Consider the following 16,697-nt stretch of genomic DNA (forward strand, 5'->3'; position numbering starts at 1 on the left):
ACTCTCATGTTCCTCCTATCCTTATGGTCACCACAATGACAGTAGCAACTTGTAATGCCAGTTCACCTCTATGGAGGCGGGACAGTCAACCCATGAGCTTGAAGGTTCGAGTAGCCTTGCAAGAGGATAGTTCACTGGGACATGTGCTTCTATAGGTCATGGTAACAACACTGCAGCCTGAAGTGAAGGGGACCAGGTCCACCCACTGTCTATGTCCTGGGTCACTCTCACAGGGCTCAGGATTCTCAGTATCTCCCCTTGATCTTGGGCTTCACATCAGGACACCAATGTCATCTGTGTTTGCTCCCCCATTCCTCCTTTGTCTCCTGGCCCTAATGAGGACAGACTTCATTCCCTAGACTCTAGACTCTGTCCACAGCCCTGCAGCATCTCCCACTCTTACCTCCCCCAGAGCTTGATTTTGGACATTTTCTTGGGTATGACTGAGAAGTCTCTGTCCACTCTTGCCTTGAGCACTGGAGTCTCAGTTGGATAGGATCAGAGTTGCAGATGTCTGTGGTCTTCTCTTTAGTCACAGACAGGGAGAATATGGAACCTTAGATTAGCATGGGGGTCAGGCCAGGTTAAGAAATCTGCAGGGATGTAAGTGTTCAAGTTTCTTCTGAAGACAAGGGCGACAGAGAAGATGAGGCCTCCTTCCTTTCCTCTCAGCAGTATCTCTGGAGCAGCGATGGCTGCCCTGGTGTGACCTGCACTGATGTGGGTTACGTGTGCTTTAGGAGGTGGTGAGCCTCAGGGATCCTGGTGGTGTTTACTCCGATCCAGGAGTCACTCAGGTCTCACAGGTGAAGTCCACCTCCTTTGTGGCCTGAGCTTCTTTTGTCGGCATTACAAGGTGCTGCCATCATCATTGCATCCAGCGCCCTACTGTCATAGTCCTTCTGTCCTCAGTGTCCCTGTAGTGACAGTAGCACCCTGTTGGGGCAGACTGGGTATGTTCATATGGAGACCAGGGAATCACTACATCACTGTCAGTCACAGAATGGCCTTGACAGAGGACACGTGGTACAAGCTTTTCAGAAGTAGATGTGGAGAGCACAGGTCCTCAGCTGGTCCTGCAGCTGGCAAAAAAAGTCTTCCAGAGCCTGTGCAGTCCTGCATGTCCATACAGACATTTGAGCACAGAGAGGTCCAGATCCTCTTTTCAATTGTGTTACCTGACATCTGGAGAAGGTGAGCCTCGGGGATCCTGGTGGTGTTTGAGGTCACCAGAACACCTGTCCCCTCCTTCACCTTTACTTGTGGGTTCTGACCATTTGGGTGTGAATGCTGCTCTCAGGCAGGATCCTGGTGCACACAGCAGCATGTTTCACAGTAATTCAAGACTCAGCTCTGACCACGGGAAGGAAATGTCTTTACCTTGATAGGAGATAGAACCAATGGGGGAAGAGGAGGAAAGAACACTGCTTAAGTGTCTATGAGGATGGGTGACATTTATCCTTGGGATAGAGGCATTGAGGGCATCTGCTCAGGTTTTGTTCCCTGATTACCAATGCTTTTGGCAGCTGACAAAGAGGCCCTCTCTTGTGACTTGGGTCCATGTAGAGAATTCTGTCTCATTGTCCACACACTGCCTTACTGGGTTGGTTGCTGTCTTACTGGCCAGAATGCAGTCCACTGTGGTGGGAGTCCAGTCTCTCCCACTTCTCCAGAGGGTGACGCTCCACACTGATACACTGATGGAGCTCAGCACTGGGTGTTCTTCTCAACCCCAGGGAGATGCTGAGGTGGCCCATTAGAGCGTTGATCTTTGTCCCTATGCCGGGCACCACACCATCACATTATATTCCACCTGGACATTTGTTCCTGTGAACAACAGCCTCACATATTCCTGCATACCTTGCTCAGGGAGGAGGGTTTTACTCTGCGTTTCCAGTTCAGCGTTGGTATTGAGATGTGATCCTCTGCAGTAATGACCACCTGCCCTCATCGTCAGAGAGCTATGTCCTTCCTGACCCCACATGCACCAGCTCCTGTAGGACGGAGGCGTCATCTGCAGAGGAGAAGCAGAGGAGGGAAGGCCTTAGATGCAAGGTGAGGGAACCCCAGGTACCATGGACAAGGGCAAGCCCACCTTTGCTGAGAACTTCCTACTGCATGAGATACCCCTGTGTAGATTACAACTCTGGTAAGAGCCAAAGCGCTCAGGAGGGAAGGACACTGGGGAAATGCAGAGATGGGAGAACTGATGGGCCATTGCCTTGTCCTGAATGACTAAAGCCTGCCCTTGAGACATGCAGTGGCCATCGAGAATAGCCAAGGCCATCGACTACTGGAGGTCAGCAAGTTGTGTGTCAGGAAGCTAATGGAACAGCACGTCCTTTAGGGCGGTGAGGGAAAGGGGTCACATGTGCCATTGGGCTTCGTCTCATGCTGACTCTGGGATAGGGAGAGTCCGGACCCTCTATGTCCTGTGCAAACTCAGGTTCCATAGGGAATCCATGACCATCCTCTGCAGATGAGGACAGCAGTCATGAACCCCAGAAATGAAACAAATGGAGGATAGAATTGATTGGAGGGTGGGGGTGAGCAGCTGAGTCACCTGATAAAGAGGCCTGAGTGAAAATATGACAGGAGGTAAGGTCAGGCCGATTAGTGTTCCAAGAGTGAGGACACCTTACACCCTGAAGTGTCTGCCCTGCCAGGATGTGATTGCCTCTGCCAACTGTGTTGGACAAGTTTCTGACTATTTAGTCAGGTGAATGTCATTCTGGAAGAAAACCTTAAGAACATACCATCTTCAGACTGACAAGTGAGTCTGCAGTACATTTTCATGATTTCTCACTGTGTTTAATCCAGTCTGGATGGTAGCTCAGCTGGGCAATATGAAGCATGCTAAGGAAAGCATGGTGTACAAGCCAGTAAAAGAACCCTTCATGGTCTCTACTCTTGTTCCTGCTTCTAAATTCCTACCTTCAGTTACTACTCTTGACTTCTTTCAGGGTAGTTATAGGCATGCGTGTGAAGATAAGAAACACTTTCTTGGAGAGCCAAACAGGACCTGTTGCTTCTTGTGTTCATGACAACCATGGAGCAAGGAGGACTTGGCACACACCTGTCGGATTTTGGCTTCAGCCTCAGGCAACCTCATCCCAGAAGCCTTGTGGCAGCTTCCTACTGTACTAATGCCTCAGCGGGGGAATTCTAGAGAGATTAGGGCTGGCTGATGAGACAGGAGAGAAATAGCCTGATCAATACACTGTCTATCTTGGAAACTTTCATCTTAGAGGACGTAGAAATACCTAGGACACTGAAGTAGTTACCTCACGTTACAGATCCTTCGAGTTGGAGGGGAAGCATACGCAGGTCCTGGTGACACGTTTTAACTAGAATCACCACTGGCTTTGGCACACCTACAGGTATAAGTGAGAGAGGGTGGAGCCCCACAGCTGGATCAGAGCCTCTAGATTCTGGGATGCCACTATGATCCCCGTTTCTAGTTGGCCCTGTTCTTTCCCACAGTTCTGACCCCTCTCAGAACTGTGTTTTCTGATCCTCAGGCACAGGGCAAGAACCCTTTGGGTATTTTCCTCGTGTGGACATCAAGAACGCCAGAGCCTGAGCACTATTACGAGTTTCTGGACGTTTCACCTGAAGTGGACGTACAAACAGCTTCCCCTTGGGTGACCACAAACACTGCACTGTCACAGAAAGACACCATCATGTCCAGGGATTCAGGCTGGCAGCATGTCACATGGCTTCTCCCATGGACCTCTGTCCATTCCATTCTTCCCTCCCAGGCTCTGACCGGCTGTGGCCTTCACAGATGTGTCTCCTCGCTCTCTGGACTACCATGCATTCTCTCTGTCCCTTACCTTGTTAGATGTTTCCATGTGGCCCTACGCCACCATTTTTATCTTCCTGTTTTTCCTGGACTCTGCCAGTATGTCTGCTGCTGGCGACAGGTAGGTCTTCAGGCCTAAAGATCCCGGGATCCAGCAAGTAGTGAGGGCTTTGCACACAGCACAGGTTTTGTGAATGTCTTCTGACGGGAGCACTGATCACAGCCTGACAGAGTCAGCCTCGAACACGGGATTGGATCTTAGACCCCGCTTTCACACTGGAAGTCTCGAGCATTTAAGTAGAGTGAAGTGGGGCCCGTGAAAGAGGACAACTCCAGCAATGACGTGGGCACAGGTGACTGTAGAGGGAGCACATGGGCAGGCCCAGCCCAGAAAGCAAAGAGCAAGCCAGATGGCTCGGACACCAAGCCCTGACGTGCCAAACAGCCCACAGCCTGGGAACAACATCCCAAGGAAACCCAGTGACATTGGTCACAAGGCTACCCTCTGACACATAAGAGGAGACCCTCCTCCAGGCTCTTCAGATGTGGAAGACTGAGTGTCAGAAAGATGGTCAGAAAGTTCTTGTTTCTCAGTCACTGAAGCCATTGAGGTTCACTCACAAGGTTTGCAGCTTTCTTGGGCTCAGAGAGACAGATGTGCTGTGTGCCTGCCCCAACCCTTCCCACAGGAAAGCAGCTCACACAGGCTGACTGAACTGCATGGCGGCTGACCTTTTACTTTGTATTCCCTCAACCTCTGTGTGTGGTCCTTCTGCAATGTAGACTCACCACACACTCACTGTAGACAGAAGCCTTTCATGTCCACAGCTTGAGCATTCCTGGGACTTGGTTCTGGGTCAGATCCTGGAGTCCATTCATGCTCCCACAACTGATGCCCATCTCCTATATCCTCAGAGCCTCCTGCTGTTAGCCATATACTATGTCCTACGTCTCCCAGGGGGGACTCACAGGACAATGGGAAGTTCACAAGCTGCTGGAGCTTAAGCGTAGACCCAAGGGAGCCTGGTTAGTGTGAGAAGCCATCAAGGTGCTTCCTAGGTATGCACAGGGGTGGGATGTTGGATGGGCATCCCTTAGCCTGTCCTGTGGCCTCACAGGAATTGCCCAAGGCAGCACAGGCATTGAATGGATTGCAGAGCAGTGCTGTGGTGGGATGCTTCCCATCTCTGCTCCTTACTTGCTCTTGAGCAGGCCTCTGTTGGGTTCACCTGTGATGACGAGAAGAAGGGAGAGTTGAGAAGGCCAGGGGTCAGTGTCCTGATGGAATCACTGTGAGGCATTGCTGCCTTGAGCCTGGTGGCCGTGAAGATCCTCTGCCACCTAGTCTGCCCTGAGTAGGAGTAGTTTGGAAAGACCAGCATGGAATGGTATGCCAAGGGTCTGCATGCCACTGTGGTGACACTGAAACCATCTCCACTGGATAGGGTACCCACGATACTCAGTAAGTGGGCATCCAGCTCAGCTTCCCCATGTAGGCATCCAAGCAACCATGTGAGGCTTCACAGGGCTCAGCACACTCTGCCTGTCCAGTGCAAATGTAGGGGGACACTCAGGTGGCCCCTTTGTGTTTGACCATAGTCACTCTGCCAGGCTCTGGGTCCCCAAGCAGAGTCTCTATCAGAATATATTCCCCATGGACAACAGCTCCACACATCCCCTTTCACCTTGGCAGTACCCATAGCACTTGCTGATTACTGCTAGTGTAGCTGCATCAGATAGCACCTAGGCATGGTCCAGCCGGATTTCCTCTTGAGGTGGTGAGCCCAGGATCAGAGTTTAATCCAGCTGGAGTAGAAATGCATCTGATATCCCAGGAGACCCTAGAAATGTACACCTTTCTGCTTTTTCCAACAAGAAGACACTAATAAAGACAGAGAACACACAACACAAAGCAGAGATTGCGCCTCTGATGCCTGCTAACCCTTCATTGGGTTTGGCCTCCTGCCTCTTTCAGGGGTGCCACTTTCTTGGAGAATCTTTGCTGGGTTCTTTTCTTCCAAGCCCTGGGCAAACAACTGAGTCTTGACAGGCACTCCCTGATGCTGTTCCTCAGTCTCTCAAAGCACCCCATCTGCTGAGGGGGAGATGATGTTTCAATGTCATAGTCTTGGTCAGGAAGCACAGGCAATTCATCCTCCAATAGGCTTCTGCAGATACATGGGTCACTCCCATGTCCAGAATGGAGGTAACAGCTAAAAGTGCTGCTCTTCTTGTTGGTACAATCTACAGAAATGGGAGGCATAGAGACACTTCTGGCCACCTTGTATCTTGACGGTGCCAAGGCAACAGGCCCATGCTCTCCTGAGGGCCAGATGTGGAGTGGGCAAAAGTTGGGCTCACTGCCCCTTCTCACTAGGGGAAGACCAGAGACAGAGGGATATGACTCGGATGGGGATGGGGTAGGGCACAGGTTCAGAGGCTTGGATGATGTGATTGATCTATACTCAACCCTCTTGTCTTCTTGTTCTTTCAAAATTAAATATGCCCCCATTGGTTCATCAAATTTTTGGTTTTTCAATGACTCCCTAATCTCACTGGCATTAAACCCCATGCCACAGAGCACATCTATTATTTGGGTGTCTGGGTAGGTCTTAGGTGACATATTTAGTTCAGACTTTATGACCCATGGGTGTTCTTCAATAGCCTCAATGAAGGGCCTCTTCTCTATGGGAACTGTGAGCATTTGATGAATAAGATTTTCGAGCTGCCCAGAAAAGTGAGATGGGATAGCATAGGTCTGTGTAACGATCTCTTCCCCAGTATCTTTATCAGTAACTCTTTGGAAGGGGACAAACCCGGCGGTCATAAAGTAGAGCAGCACGCCCAGACTCCACACATCGGACTTTTTTCCATCATATGGCTCCCCAAGTAAAATCTCTGGTGCGGCAAAACGTTTGGTCCCACATTTCCCACTCAGTAAGGTGCCAGGTCTCTGATGTGCTGCAAGGCCAAAATCGATGACCTTCATGAGCCCGTCTTCATCTTCCACGATGTTTTGTGGTTTAATGTCCCGGTGGACAATATCGAGTGTGTGGCAGTATTTGATTGCTGACACAATCTGTCCGAATTTTTTCTTCGCCACTTCTTCCTGAAGGGGGCCATCTTCAATTATCAAATCATATAAGTTTCCTCCAGGAGCAAACTCAGTCACAAGGTGGACATGTTTTGCCGTTACCAGCACTTGATAGAGGCAAATAATATTTGGATGGTGTAGCATCTTGAGTATTGATACTTCCGACAGGATCCTTTTTATGCGCCTCTCTGTGATCTGTATAGTCTTTATGGCCACGAGGGCCTCGGTTTTCCTGTGGCAGGCGAGTTTCACTGTGCCGAATTCACCGTGGTCAATGGAAGAAAGCATCTTATACTGACGCCCTACGCTCTTCTTTTGGGAGTGCCTCGCCATGAGGCTAGGTATTCACTGTGCTCAGGTGCACACGTCAGATTCTAATATAAAATAATTCACAACTACCACACAGTGAACAGAAGTGAGGTCCTCAATCTGACAACTGACAAACTAGACACCGAGGAAGGAGTCTCACACGTTACCCAAAACAGCTACCTGGTCAGTAGAGACAAAACCACAGACCAGCCCAGTGCCTTATAGAGAGGACACTCATTCTTCTATCACAGTGGCTCTTTGTGAGGTCAGAGGCAGAAATGGACCAAGCACAGCACGCTATAACCCAGAGTGGCTATTTCCACTTTGGGCCCAGGGACCTTTCATTTCCATGAGAATGAGAATGCCCTCTCTGAGCTTCTGCTTCTGCAGATCAGACAGATAGATATTCACAAGTCTAGCAATTACAGGCAGCAGAGTGCGTCAGTGGACTTTGTAGCTGGATAGTGAATATGTCAAACTAACCATCTGGACTTTCAAGAATGAGGTGCATTTTGGACAAGTGTTCTGCAAAGAGAGAGGCTAAGTCAACACAAAGTGTAACTGGGAGCGTTTCTACCCAGACTCTTTATTTCCAGAATCATGACTCTGAGAATAAATGCCCAGATTATAAGCTGTGGCCCGTTCTCCAACCAGCTTGTAATTTATATAACCCGTTTACTCTAGTCTGTGTCTGCCACATGGTTGGGTATTTCTCCTCAGATTCATGCTTCTGGTTTCTTCAGCCTTTGGGGAATCTCCAGGTCTTGACTTTTTCCCAAAGTCCTATGTGTCTCTGCCCTGTGTTCCACCTTCTATTTCTGGCCTTAGCTAATAGCCCATCAGCTTTTTATTACAGGTGATTCTTGCACAGACTATGGAAGTGATTCTCTCTACATCTCCCCCTTATCGTCCTATAAAAGGTCATTTCTCTAATGTCACTAAACTTTGTACCTAGGAACAACTGTGAAATCCAGTGTCCAGCCTGACTGTATTTAGCCACCTTAGAAGAACAGTATTCTAATATTATTCCTATCTTGGCAGTTGGGTTTGGGTTTCTGTAAATAAATTATTTTCTATTTATTTACATGCATATTCTGTTATATTCTATGCATTTATAAACCAAAGAACATCTCCTGAGGCCTTAAAACAAATGTCCTTAGTCTTCAACCCCATCAGAGACCTGAGGAGTAAAATGGCCTGCGTGTGCTAGAAGTACAGATCACGAAACTCCAAATCTACAGCAATGACAGGGACAGTTGACTGCCCAGACAGTCACGCAAAGTGTGCAGGAGTCTTTGCAGCATCCATCTTGAGCCTTCCAGCCCAGAATATCTGACAGACTTTTCTGTGAAGCAGGAGTTGTGACAGATTGCTTACCTTGTCTTGGCAGAGCTTGGCCAACGACTTCCCTGTGTCTTATTTGTCCCCGCCTTAGACTGCATTCTGTCTCCATCCTACAAGGACTAAAATTTCGCATTACATAGGTACAGTACGTTAAACAAGAGTTGAATGCAGCAAAACAGAATCCTCCATCTGCATCGAGATACAAAGCCCAGGCCAAATGTAAAATTATTTGGCTTGTTGATGTTCTTTGGTCTAAAAATAGATTCCATAATCTACACTTGTATTCTTATGCATGCACACATACATACATACATATATACATACATACATATGTATATACATATGTGTGTGTGCATTGCTATTATTTTTATATCCCGGTTTTCTTTTCACACATTCTACCCATGTTTCCATCTGAACATTAGTTAGGAGACCGGAAAAGGAATAGAAGAAAGAAAAAGGAAGAGGAAAAAAAGAAATCACTGAGTCTAAACTCCTTTCCTTTGTTTCCACCCTAATCAGGAGCATTGACAACTTTTACCCAGGCCCCCTTAAAAGATGGCAAACATATACTACCTTATAAATAAGCAAAATCACCCACCCTGTCCTTTTGTGAATAGGGTGTCATTCTCTGCACATCGCTTCCTGCTGTTTGGTGGTATCTTTTACCTGTGGGTGCCCAAAGAATTGGAATCTCGGCCTGCGTTAAGAAAGCTGGCTATAACTTTAGTTGTCCAGTCTCTGACTTCTGAGAAAGTGTGGGGCTTGAATCAAAACATTCATGGGACAGTCTGAAGGGCCAGACCAACTAGAACCAGCAGCTTTGAAGTTGATGTAGAAGGGGATTTGATGAAATGGCTTTGGCTGCAGTCTGAGGCTGAGCCTAGCAGGTTGATAGAATGAATATGTCTCAGGGTCATAGTATCATACTCAGCACCCTGACAGAAGATCTTCTCATGGCTTCTTTTACTTCACTGGTGACTGTAAGTATATAGACTCCTATAGGTAATGTACGCTTTTGCATGAACCGCACACTGATGGGGTACGAGGTGTGCTCAATCGGTTAAGGGGGATTTGATGAGCAGGTAAAGTTTTGGTTTTTCTTTTAAATGTAATCTTGGACTGTATAACCAAAGTTTAATGTGAGTTTTCACCCATGCCATTTTGAATGGCGTGGATCTGTCCTGAGGAGTCTGTGGCCAACAAGATTTACTGGCCATGCTCACCTGAGGTCTTGGCTGGAGACTTCTTCACGTCTCTGTCCGTTGAGTGCTGTTCCCATGTAGAGGGATCAGACAATCACGTTACCCTTTTGGTTGGTCTTCATGATTACTTTCTTTTTGTCTGTAGTCAGGATCTTCAGGAGTTTTCTCCCAGTTAACTCTGACATTTACTAATTTTGAAGGACCTGACAGTTTCCCTTTTCCTGTTGAAGCAGGAGCATATTCTATTCCTTGATGCCCCACATTTCTTGCCTTCTATTCTGAGGTTATCAGATATTATTCTGATCTGACTCGGAGTCCTTTCTAAGACCTAGTGCTTTTTAGCTGGTGTTTTATCTGCCTCTTTGGCATTTAAAACATTTAAACCCAATGAAACAGTATGCAATCTATCCTTTGAGAGATCCCATATTCCTCCTTTGTTGTATGAGCCCTTCCTTTAAAGTCCTGTGAGAGCTCTCCATAATTGTTCCACCTGTAGGTTGGTAACATACTTCTGTGACGTTTTCTCTGCCACGATGTATTTAAAACTGTGTAAGGGATACACATGTTAAGGCATCATCAGGTCGAGTTTGCGAAGGCATTCCCCAGATAGCCATCATGGGTAATAAGTGTAGAATTTCAGAATCATCCTTTGCAGAATTCAAGGCAGAAGCCGTGTGGAAGTCTGAATGTATAACCAGTGTATGATATATCAACATATGTGCATGTTTTAAATTTTTGAAATTTACAAAGTGAGACATGTAATCTGTTATAGGATGCTGCTTTAATGTGGCATGTTTAAGCAGAATCTGGATTCTTGACTGAGAATATTGAGCCTGTATTGGCAGCCATTTTCCTTCCTCAAGCCTTTGTGCATTTTTCTCCTCTGGAGATAGTTTCTGCTCTCATTCTAGGTTCCTGATCAGAACCTTTCAAGACTCTTTATTCTGATTTAAAGTATCCTCTCACCTTTGTCTGTGGCCTCTGACCTAGCGTTCCACCTCCCATCCCTCTCTTAGTTACACCTGCTTCATTCTGAACATAAAAGTTGTTCTAGAAAACTCCAATCACTCCTGCACATAGTCACTTCTTGCTCACAGTCAAAACAGTAGTATATGTAGTCCTTCTGCCTTTCTGCTTTTCTGCAGGCTGTTGAGGCCAGCACATGTCTATGGCCGCTGGCTACAATCTCTCCTTGGTCCTGCAGGCTGCCCTTGACAGTTAGGGGCTGGAGCTGCTCTATGCCCTGTATCTACTGCCCTCTCTGGGAAGGTAGATCAGGCTCTCAGAATTCCAGTGCACTGTTTTTGTCTAGGGGCCATTGCAGGCTCCTCCCATAGGCGCATGCTGGGTTCTGACAGGCCCAGGCTGCTCAGTTGCTCTGCTGCACCAGGGAAGTGCATTAAAGCTGTGGCCTGAAAGAGACCTTTGATCAGCACTGCACCCTCCAGCTGTATGGGCTCAGGAGTCACCAATTAGAGGAGCAGCACCCAGGAGCTGCACTGAGGGGCCAGAAGAAGAGCACTTTCCTCTCAGTAAGTTTTCAGCAAGTTTTTAAAAGTATTGTTGTTGTTGCTATGGTGATGATGGTGATGGTGGTGATGGTGATATTATTATTATAGCTTGTGACTTCTGCATTGCCTCTCTGTGGTTTACTACTGCTTGCCTGGGAAGTTGTCTTGCAACCAAGATTTCTCCGGCTCTAAGCCTGGATTCTAACCTCACATTCAGTGTGTCATTAGTAACCGCTGCCTTTTCTAGCCACCATCTCTGTTATCAGAATTACAATGCTGAGACTTATTTATGAGTAAATGCCGAGGCCGTAAGCCCTAGCTCATTCTCAGGCTAGCTTGTACCTTTCATAACTTGTTTCTTCTAGCTAATGTCTGCCACGTTTCTGGTTACCTGTCCTCAGTTTCAGGAGTCCAACATCTTCAGATTTCAGGGCCAAGCTTCTGCTCTTGTCTCAGTCCCAGGATCCTCCCTCTCTCCCCCTACCCCTTCCCTCCCTTCCTCCCTCCACTCTCTCTGCTGGTGGATCTCCCTTCTATTTCCTGCCTCAGCCAATCGGATGACTACTTATTGGCAGGAGATGCTTCTACAGAGACATAGGAGAGTCTCTCTACAAGGGAGTTTTGTCAACACCACTTTCACAGGTTCTGGCCAACAATGTTGCTTCCAGTGTATATTAAAGGGCATCATTAGATGTGGAATGCCCAGAAAGGCGGCAGCAGCAACTGGAGTCTCGTAGGCATGTGGATACTCATCTTAGAAGAACAGAGGTGTCTTAGCACCCCCCTCCAGGCTCCTGTCATGCCTCTTCGCCTCACAGGGTCCTGCCAAACAACTAAGTTGACTCCTTACAGATAAGAGAATGGATTTTTAGCTCTCCCTTGTGACCTTGGGTGCTGGCTTGCTCTCAGATGGTTTTTCAGGAAATGTCAGGACACCTCCCGAAGAACTGCCTCAGTGTCTTGTCTGCTTCTGGGAAAAATGTGTTTTCTTTCCCAGTTCTTACTTCCCTGAGACACTGCTCTGACTGTGGGACAGGATCTCATGCTCAACCAGAGGTCACGCTCAGGTTTGTCTTCGCGTCATTGACTAGCTCATAAGGACTTGGGAGACTAAGGGACCCAATAAAAGATCCACTCTGTCCTGATCCAAATCCCTGGTCCTCCTCATAGTCTCCTTCAGAGTCAGGACCTGCTCCCCCTCAAGCAATGGACTAGGGTGTTGCATTTTTCCTCCCCTGCAAATGCATTGTTCATTCTCTTAGTGTAATTGTAGACTCCGACGATAGCTTAAGCCTCGTCTTAGAAGCTTGGAGCCTCCACATGCTCCTATCTAGGCCTAGAATGTTTTCAGCCTCTAAGAATTTCTTGGAAGTAGCTCACCCCTTCTTGGTTCTTCCTCTTTATAAACTCACCCAGGAAAACTGCTTCCTTGTCATTTCTCTCTCTGCACTGCTCTCTTTTAAGTAGCTCTTTTTCCTCTCTCTTCTTGTGCGAGTGAGGCGTATATGCTTGTGTTAAATTTCTCTTAGATTCATCACTTCGTCTGCCACTCAATTAGATGGAACTGTTAAACCTGATGCTACTTTCTGTACTTTACCTTCTCTGTTGTGATTAAAGGTGTGAACTAAGGTTGAGCCATACCACAACTAGGAACACATTATTCAAGAAAAATGCGCAGTCTCTGGTTTCAAGGTTTAAGAGTTTAATCAAATGTCCCGCAGCAATCCATGTGCATGGGACTGCCTTTGGCTCTTTGTTGTCCCAGTTTCAATTCTACCGCTGTGATCAACACCAGGGCCAAAGCCTTGGTTAGGGAGGAAATGGTCGGTTTAATTGGCATCCCAGTGAAACCCTTCACTGAGGAAGGTCAGGGTAAGGAGTCAAGCAGGATCAGAGGCAAGAAAAATGGAAGAAAGTTACCCACTGACTTGTTCTCCCTGGCTTCCTCAGCTTGCCTTCTTGTATGACAGAGAACCACTGCCTAGGAGTGGTGCTGCCCACAGTGGTCTTTATGGAACTCCTCAGGGACCAAGAAAATAGCCCATGGATGTGACCACAGGAAGAAAAGTGGAGGTAATTTCTTAGTTGAATTTTTTTCTCCTCGTGTCTCTGTGTCAAGTTGACCAAAACCATCCACTTCTCTTGCCTTCTCTCAGTGTAAGTCTACTTCCTTCCAAGGTGCAAAGATATAACCAAGGCCACCCCAACTTTGCTTAGAACCCAAGGCTTTAAGAGCACAGAATTTCCCACTGATATTCTGTCCCTCCTCCAACTCCTTGAATTGAATCTAAGGTAAATCGACTCAGGGTCCTGACTTAAGCCTCATTTGAGGAGGGGACCTGTGAATGTACATCTTTAGGTGGACAACCCCACCACCTGCTGTGCTGTGTGTGAGGGTCTCTGCACCGGTGCAGAGGTGTCTCATCCCCTAATTATGGATAAAGGTGGCTGACTAGAGACTAGGATTACACACAACCAGTTAGTGGTTTCATTCGGCACTCAAATGTCTACAAGTCAGACATTAAGTGTGGATCATGATCATAACAGAAACAAAGACAGAATGTTAGGCGGACAGCAAACCTCAAAAAAGATCACCTCATCAATTGCATCCACAACCATGCAGTGCTGAGAATGAACCCTTCAGTCGTGGGACTCCTTGAGTGCTCATTAATCTCACCTGTGCCCTGTCACTCAGCCCTTTGAGAGGATGCAGAGCTCAGCAGATGTGGAAGGCTGAACCAGTGCTCCAGCTGAGTCAATGCCTGTAATGACACTGGGCCTCTGAAAGTGTCCTGGAGAAACATCAGGAAAAGGACTGGTAGACAGAGGTTGGGTTCTCTGAGGCGACAAGTTTGGATGTGTGTGTGTGTGTGTGTGTGTGTGTGTGTGTGTGTGTGTGTGTGTATGAACGTGTGCGTGTGCCAGTGTGAGTGCGAATGCACATATGTGCGTGATTTCTATGTAGGCCCATTCCATGGAGTCCAGACATCCTGACTTTGGTGAACGTGGCTAAGGCACAAGAAGACAGAGCATCCCAGAGCTCCCTAACTTCCTGCAAAAAAGACAACCAGAGACTGGTTGGCTCCAAACTGGACAAGGTCTCAGGAGCAGTTTTCCCTACCTAACGCGTGCTCAGGGAATGGACTCACTAGAGGATAGCAGCCAGGACAGAGCTTTCACTCTGGGCTTGATGTCCCAGGTGCCACAGTCTGAGATAGACAGACACATTCCCTGAGGGTCATATTCCAGAGCAAGGCGAAAGCAAGCAGAAAGGCAGAAGACAGGAACAGAGGGCAGCTGGCTCCTGTGTTCTCCAACTTAGGGACTGTTCCCCTGTGGGCACTGGGCCTCAAGTATCCTCAGAGCCCAGGACTGGGACAATGCCCTCAGCTCTCCCAGTTGAAAGAGGAACATCTGGGCACATGTGGCAGGTGGTCCTTTGACAGTGCTTTTCCTGTTTGTCTTGCCATATGTGGCCAAGGGGCTCCTTCCAGAGAGAGGGAAGTTCTGGCAGATCACTATCAGGAGCATGAACCCCAAGCATCAATCACAAGAAGTCAGGTCAGCAAAGGTCGTGCTCCCTGGTTGAAAGTGTGCAAGTCTGCTCTTACAGGGTAGCCAGGTGAGCCTTCCCACTGATTACCTTCAGGGAGGCGTTGACTCTTCCTAGCTTGTGTTTCCATCCTGTGGTCTGACCCAGTCACCATGTTACCTGTTGTGGCTTGCCATCTGCATGTCTTGCTTGGTTTGAGTCTCTGGAAAGCTGCAGACCTCGTATCCCCGATGTCTCTGTAGCCGAAGTTTTTGGGGAACAATCTCTGAGGTTGTAACCACTGAATACCGCGAGTGGTTACGGCATGGCTATCAACCAAGTAGCATGGTAGAGGCAGGGTCATTCCTGAGGCAAATCTGACTCTTGCTCCTGGCATAGCAGCTGGCCTGAACAGCACATGTACTGTTGTTTCTCTGGCAAAACAATTGGGTGGGCTGAGGAAACACTCTAGGCCAGGTTGTTCTTGGTCCTAGATTGTCTACAATTGTCTCTCCTGGTCCTAGATTCTCAGTCCTAACACTCAGGAAGAAAGCCCCTTTGCGTCAAGCAGAAATTCTATGAGTTGCAAAAAAAAAAAACCCCACCGCAACAACAATAATCAGATCTATGGTTGATCGAAGTTCGCACAGGCTCAACTCAGGCAGCAAGGTCTGCAGTGTGGGACACATGTCGGCCTCGTACCCTCTCCTCTGGCTTCACTTTGAGGTCACTCTGCTCTGTGCTGCAGTCAGTTCTTTCATTTCTCAAAAGTGATCATTTGTACACTTCAGTGCCACTTTCTAGAACAGTGAGTGTCCTTTTTGGGAAGTCTTTCCTGCTAAAGACCTACGTAGTATTTAGTCAGAGCCTAACTGGTTCTTCTTGAGGGGAACGTCCTGACGAATCCCTGCATGGTAAAGTGCAGTTCATCAATAGCTACTCTTGAAGCAGAGTGGGGCCATCTGAAGAAAGGGCTCACGGTTGAGAGCTTGGACTGTTTGTTCTTGGAGATGATCTTCCTTGGCTCCCAGCACTCATGCCCAGGGACTAACAATCATGAGTCACTCCAGCTTCTAGGTGATCCAGAGCCCTCTGCTGGTCAACATAAGTGCCTGCACGTACATGCATAGCTTACAGACACACACACACACACACACACACACACACACACACACACAGAGAGAGAGAGAGAGAGAGAGAGAGAGAAACAGAGACAGAGAAACAGAGACAGAGACAAAGACAGAGACACAGATAGAGACAGAGAGGCAGTGAGGAAGAGAGGCAGAGAAACTAAAAATAATGTTTTGAAAAAGGAAATAAGGGGTTGGGGATTTAGCTCAGTGGTAGAGCGCTTGCCTAGGAAGCGGAAGGCCCTGGGTTTGGTCCCCAGCTCCGAAAAAAAAGAACAAAAAAAAAAAAAAAAGAAAAAGGAAATAAACATTTAATTGGATGTTGCAAAAAGAAAGAAAACACTTTAAATTTTATGTCACTCTGAGTGGCATGGTGAGAACTCAGGCCATCCCATGACAATCCGAGGACAAAAAAAAAAAAAGGAGGGGCTACTATTCATATCCACTAAAGTAACCTTGGTCCATGCTGTAGGGACATATTTAATCAATGTGCAGAAGATAACCCACAAGTTAATCTGGCATTTGCATTTATCCTTAGTAAGATCATATGGGTGTGGTGTCAAGACAGCGCAGTGGTTATGTACACAGGCTGCTCAGGCAGAGGCCCCAGGTTGGAGTCCCAGCACCTACAGTGTGCCTAACAAACTCTTGAAACTCCAGTACTAACGGATCAATGCAAACAGGACAACAATGTATTCTCCTACCTATGAGCTGGACTAGGGACATGAGAACATCAGACCTCTGGTCTTCTGACCATTCCCAGAGTGTGT

At 47.6% G+C, this 16,697-nt stretch overlaps 1 protein-coding gene and 1 pseudogene across 1 annotated transcript in view; both read right to left on the bottom strand.

Moving 5' to 3' along the window:
• Positions 1-16,697, bottom strand: part of Ddx11l1 (DEAD/H-box helicase 11 like 1) — a gene marked incomplete in the record, with an annotated part of 107,737 nt that overhangs the window by 53,897 nt on the left and 37,143 nt on the right.
• On the bottom strand, positions 5,669-7,304 carry LOC148003888 (putative sperm motility kinase W pseudogene; annotated as a pseudogene).

Source organism: Rattus norvegicus, chromosome 9, assembly GCF_021556685.1.
Source record: "Rattus norvegicus strain SHRSP/BbbUtx chromosome 9, alternate assembly SHRSP_T2T, whole genome shotgun sequence".
Classification (NCBI taxonomy): domain Eukaryota; kingdom Metazoa; phylum Chordata; class Mammalia; order Rodentia; family Muridae; genus Rattus; species Rattus norvegicus.